Source organism: Adiantum capillus-veneris, chromosome 9, assembly GCF_014529385.1.
Source record: "Adiantum capillus-veneris isolate H3 chromosome 9, ASM1452938v2, whole genome shotgun sequence".
NCBI classification, from domain to species: Eukaryota; Viridiplantae; Streptophyta; class Polypodiopsida; order Polypodiales; family Pteridaceae; genus Adiantum; species Adiantum capillus-veneris.
This window is the reverse complement of record NC_140939.1, coordinates 96,445,096-96,451,656: the sequence shown is the minus strand read 5'-3', so window position 1 is coordinate 96,451,656 and position 6,561 is coordinate 96,445,096. Positions and strand designations below refer to the sequence as shown.

General features: G+C 40.6%; 1 pseudogene; it reads left to right on the top strand.

Annotated features, from left to right (window-relative positions):
• Nucleotides 1–4,645: 4,645 nt before the first annotated feature.
• Nucleotides 4,646–6,070, top strand: LOC147450848 (uncharacterized; annotated as a pseudogene).
• The last annotated feature ends 491 nt before the right edge of the window (nt 6,071–6,561 follow it).

Sequence of the window (6,561 nt, the reverse complement as noted above, 5' to 3'; positions counted from 1 at the left end):
CAGGGGCACCTAAGCTTGTAGCGTTCTTTTCTAAGGTCCATACCTTTTCTCGCACGATGTCAATCTTTTGTGTACTGCAATATGGTTTTTTGGTCATTACAATGCAAATGAGAAAGTCGTAGGATCTCATTTTCTTGAGCATGAACCATGTATTTGTGAATTTTATCTTGGCAAATTAGAGCTTTGTAATAGCCAAGCAAGCCATTCTCTCCATCACCGACAAAGGTCAATAAACCATTAAGATTTGCATATGTAGAAGAGGCATTAGTCATAGGATTCAAAGAATAGATCAAACCATGTATCCAAATGTCTACATGTTTTTCTCCCTCTACTCTGAGTCTTTCTTTCTCTAATGGTGTCACTTGTGTGCTAGACTTGTTTCGCTTACATAATGGATCATATTGAGGATCCAAGTCAATGTATAGATTGATATTTAGGACGTTTGGCTAGGAGGTTTGTCGGTGTGGACAAGAAAGCCATTAACGCTTAGTGCAACAAAAACAAGAAATCCATTAGTCATAGGATTCAAAGAATAGATCAAACCATGTATCCAAATGTCTACATGTTTTTCTCCCTCTACTCCGAGTCTTTCTTTCTCTAATGGTGTCACTTGTGTGCTAGACTTGTTTCGCTTACATAATGGATCATATTGAGGATCCAAGTCAATGTATAGATTGATATTTAGGACGTTTGGCTAGAAGGTTTGTCGGTGTGGACAAGAAAGCCATTAACGCTTAGTGCAAGAAAAACAAGAAATCCATTAGTGATCAGTGCAAGAGATGGTGCAAATAGAAGAAATCTGAGTTGATGAATCTCCCTCCAAGATGACGAGATGCATTCAATGTAAGAGACGTTCCTCAATTATCATGGCCATTATGGCATTGTGGAAAGAATCCACTTGTAAATACACTTTTTGAATGGTGGTTGAGGATATCTTTTCTCTTACCCCACCTATTTTCTACAGAGAGAATGCCACAAATTGTATTTTCTTAGAAGGCTCTCTAAATGACCTCTAAAATTTCCTAATGTACCAACATGGGACTTCAATCTTACTCCACCTTGTCACGCATAGGCACGGCCAATGCAAGAATGGTTTTTCTAACATGGCCAACTATTTGAGCTTGCAAAGTAGGACCCCCCTACGATCTCAATACTTGGACTCCCCATGGTTTGTTACTACCAACATCAACACAATAACTTCATGATTCTAGTAGGTGCTCTTACGCCTACTTAGGACCCACCCTTGTATATATAGATGCTTCATCTTTGGTAAGAGAAATGGCTTCAAATGCTCACACATCAATTTGGTGGTGCTATGGTAAATTAAAGTATCCCTTTTACTATTTGGAATCAGCTTCTTTGAACTACAAGTGTAGAGCTCTTTACTAGGTCTCAAAGATTAGAGTGGGTTGCAACGCTTGACTGGTAGCCATGTTGAACAAAGGACAAAGTTGAAACATGAAGCTCATATATTTCTCCCTATGGAGAAATAAACCAAATTACTTCTTTGAACTACAAGTGTAGAGCTCTTTACTAGGTCTCAAAGATTAGAATGGGTTGCAACGCTTGACTGGTAGCCATGTTGAACAAAGGACAAAGTTGAAACATGAAGCTCATATATTTCTCCCTATGGAGAAATAAACCAAATTACTACCTTGGTTAGCACCCTTTTGTTGATGTATCTCTATTAATTTGCCTAATCTTTTTGCATTAAAAAACCCTCGTATTGAATTCACGTGGTATATAAATATGATAATGTAGCGCACCCCCCGAGTGGAGACCTGTTGGGGTTAAACCTACTTCCATTCTATGTCTATGTGAACTACCCCTTATGGTGCTACTCTCACACACTCGAGTGAGAAGAAACCCTACAATTTGCATGACTACCTATGTGCCACCTGCATGCCACTACCTTCACCTCAAAGTGCCACCTCCTATGCCATGTATTAGAACATGTGGCTTAAGGCTATACTCTCCTAAGTGCTATATAAGCACACAAGTCATTCTACAAATATGCATCCTATCGATCAACCTATGAATTTTGTATTATTTTGCACTTTGATTGCTTACGTTATTTTTAATTAGCACGCTAACTTAATGTTTAAATCGTGAATGCAACTAATCATATCCGCCTTGATCGAGCCTTCAAGTGGTATTAGAGCAATTGCAAGGCTCACTATAATTAATATTAGCATTATTACTCATTGTAAATAATTTTATCTTTTAATTTTCTTTTGTTTTTTAAGTGTCTCTCTATCTACGTGCATACTAGGTGTAAGCATCTTCATAATCTAGGTGTCTCATTCAGCTCATGTTAAGTGGCATAGGGGGGTGAGCATTTGAGGGCAAGTGTTAATACTTTGCCGCTCTTCAATTAAATGAAAAAGGAGACGAAGTCTAAAGAAAATCAAATCATCTTTGTGCTGCTCAGGGTTATTCTCCTCAAGCTCCACACTATCCTCCTCTCTCTCTTTGCAAAGGTCCGAAGGCCTTATTCCCCCAAAGCTTTGTGCTCGTAGGCTCTCAAGCCGCTTATTTCTTGTACTTGGGGACAGTCCCACTGGTTGAACTCCTCCAATACCACAAGTCGCAAGCACATCTCAATGGTAATGCATGCACATAAGGAAACATATATTGTCATACATGTGCACAAAGGCTTTATACACATGCACACAAGAATTAGACACTACCCTAAACAAGGTAACACATTGGCACACACATGATGAGCACTACACTTGACACGTATTTTTCTTGCATTATGACATTAGCCAAGACATCTACATCCTGTCAACAATGGACCAATGAAGATCAACGTAACAACATGAAGAAATCGTACACTCGGGGGGTTCATCGTTCCATACCCCCCTATATAACTTATGTTTGTGGGGTATTAAAAAACCCCTCTTTTAAGATGTCTGAATGAATAAAATGGCCCCTTATTTTAGGAAATTTTTTCAAAATTGAATATAAAAATCCCTTATTTTAATGTATCTCTGTTAAATTGCCTAAAATTCTTACATTTTAAAACCCCTCCTATCAAACTTACGTTATACATTAACATGACTACATAGTGCACCCCCGAGATCGTACAAAGCCAATGAAATGAAGATGAAAAATCCAACATTGACAATAACGAACGACAGGTGAACGAGGATCACATTACGCTAAGGATGAACCATTAATCCCTACACACTAAGCCTACCCTAAAACCCATGCATGGATGTATCCAAGTGTGAACCCAAGCGTGATGCATCTGATTAGAACTATGTCTTAATGGATCCAGATGTGAACTCATGCCTATTCCTAAAAATGTCATAGTGAACCATGAGCTAATGTATCCATTGAGAACTAGCCATGATGTATCCAGACAATCCTAGGATGATATCAGGTTTAAAGGGGTGATTGTTAGGGTTAAACCTACTTCCATCCTATGCCTATGTGAACTACCCCTAATGGTGCTACTCTCACACACTCTAATGGGAAGCAACCCTACACTTTGCATGACTACCCATGTGCCACCTACATGCCACTACCTCTCACTTAACTGTGCCACCTCCTATGCCATGTATTAGGACATGTTGCTCAACATGTGGCTTAAGGCTGCTACACTCTCCTAAGTGCTATTTAAGCACACAACTCATTGTACAAATTGCATCCTATCAATCAACCTACATATTTTGTATTATTTTGCACTTTGATTGCTTACTTACGTTATTTTTAATGAGCACGTTAACTTAATGTTTAAATCATGAATGCGACTAATCATTATCCGTGTTGATCGAGCCTTACAAGGCCTTGGAGTTTGATTCAGGTATGACAACCTTTATAGAAAAGATCTCTAGCTAACAACCTTTGTGAGAGGATTGAAAGCCCGATCATAAAAGGATTGAAACCAGGTTTGGCTTGTTGGGTTTTGTCTTGAACTCAACCTAATTACTACATGCCCTTTTGCTAAATATTATGGTTTTTTGGAAAGTATTTTTCTATTTGGATACATAGAAACATTGTATAGTATCTATTTTAATAAGGGTGTCATGTATTTTGGGCTTATGAGGGTCTAATCAATCATTATAGTTTGGCCAGTGGTCCTAACAAAGGCGTAATTTGGTGTATGAAAGATATTTTGCAACATGGTTTTTTTATAGATTTCTCCCTTATACTATCATCGTCTTGGTTTTTCCATAAAGCAACAAGTAAGTTTACATATGAGGATATAAAATTTGTTGTGGCTATGACTAATATGGACAACTGATTCCTCTTGAAATATTATCAATAAAACAAGGAGAAGGCTACCAAAATTTCCTTTCAAAATCTTAAATTTTACATGCATTTTTCCAAGTTGAACATTTATCATCTTTTTTGGCATGACTTTTTTAAAATGAATTTTATACTCAAAATGTAAAGTGTCTCTTCTGACATGTGCCATACTTTGAATGTACTTAAAGTCACATAATGAAAAAATTCACATCCCAGTAACTTTACATCAATTTTAGTGTAATTGCCAGCAAAAGCTTCAAATCTTGATCTAAAAATCCGGGGAATTTCAGAAAATGTACTTTTCAATTAACTAAATTTGACATAGGCTGAAGAAACACAATTGGATTGGCTTTTGAATATGGCGTCTTTCGCGGCAGCAGAGGAGCGCATGCAAGATGGATTGCTTCTGCCGGGCCTGCCCAACGATCTTGGGATGCGGTGCCTGCTGCGTGCTCCTGGGCGGCTGTTGCGTGCAGTGAATAGGCGGTGGAGGCGTCTGCTGCTCGCTGACGCTACCTTCCGCTCCATCAGGTTCTCGCAAGGCCACTCCACCGCCCTCTTCATTGCCTTGCCTCCAACCCGCCGCCCCCCTCGCCAGGAGCACGCAGACAACCCTAGCTACCGCTGCTTTGAGATCGACGTAAGTACTCATGATCAGGGTAATCTGCGCCTCGTCAGCACGTTGTCCGAACAGGAGGGGCAGCAGATTTTCCTATCAGGACACCAATGTGTGGGGCTTGGTTCCTTGGTCCTAGTACTCGGTGGACAAGACATCAACACGAAACATGGCTCCACTGCCGTCCATGCCTTACACAGGGCTACTGGACACTGGCCCTAGGAGAGCTTCCATGGAAACTCCGAGGTTTTCTTCATTTGCAACAGTGACGCACAAGCGTCGATATGTATTCGTATTCGGGGGTTACAAAGAGGATGAAGAAGGTTCTGTGTACGAGCAAAAAGCAGAGGTTTATGACTCTCTGATGGACAAATGGTCGCCTATTGCAAGCATTCCAGTACCTCTGTGCATTGGGGCTTCCTTCATATGCCAGGAAAGAATCTTTCTCGAGGGAAATGTTGTAAGAGCTTCACGATATGACGGGAAATCTGTTGTATTTGCTTATGATGTTGAAAGGGGCACTTGGCAAGAAGAGACTCGCATAGCAAAGAAGATTAGTGCATTGAGCTTCTACTACCCAAATATCAGCACCCTGTTCGGATGCTTGCAGCAGCTGCGAATTGTAACGCCACCACACCGAGTACTGGATCAACATCAAGCATCAGTCTAGTTGCCGCAGTAATTGAGTCATTGTCATCATGTCCATACGATGGCACATGTTCATCATGCCAGTTGGATTCTCTCTCCATTTACCAGCTGAAGGGTCTGTTTGATGTGGAGATCGCCCAACTTGAACATCGCGAAGGGCTTCATGAAAGAGGCAGCCAAGGTTCGTCGTCTCAAGTTGAATGCAATCTATTAGATAAACTGAACGATGAAGAGGAATTAGACAACAGTATTGATGATGCTAGTGATGACGACGAGGATGTATGGGAAGTTGTGGATCAATGTCCAATAGGCTACAATGACCATTCCGAACTTTGGGCTTTGGAACCAGCGATTGCACAAAATACCGCTGTTGATCTTGTGCTAGTGCAGACAACAAAGTCCTCTTGTTATCAAACAGAGAGAATATTTGTGAGTCCTTATACTTCGACACCGAGGATCCTCAATGTCGAAATTAATTATGATGTATATCCATGTGCTACTGCTATTGTAAGTGTAGAACTTTAACGATGCTGAAAAATGGCACAAGAAGATTTAGAAATTTTCTCATGTAGGAAAATGGAGTCTTTTCCAGTGTTTTTCTTTCAATGAATAACATCATGAGCTTCTGCTCGAGAGGCACCACATACCTAACTAGGTACGATTGGGGGCAAGGGACCACCGCCCCCCCCCCCAACGGGGCCAGTGGTCCCTTGCCCCCAATCGTACCTAGTTAGGTCTGCGGTGCCTCTCTCACAGAAGCTCATGATGTTGAGGTAAGTCACAATGTGGGAATTATTGTGAGAATTTGTCGAAAACTTCTTGTGTGGGTGCTTGCTTTCAACTTGCTGTCAAGCTGTTTTGACTAACTTCTTCTAACCGATGTTCTACATGTTCATAAGACTTGCTCTTAGTTCAGGCATGGTAGATTTATACCAATTGACAGGTATCCCTGAAGTGGGAATGACCGCTTGACGAAGTTTGTCGTAAATAATTGCCATTTTAGAGTATGAAAAGGGAGGCCGAAGATGGGGTTCAGCTGC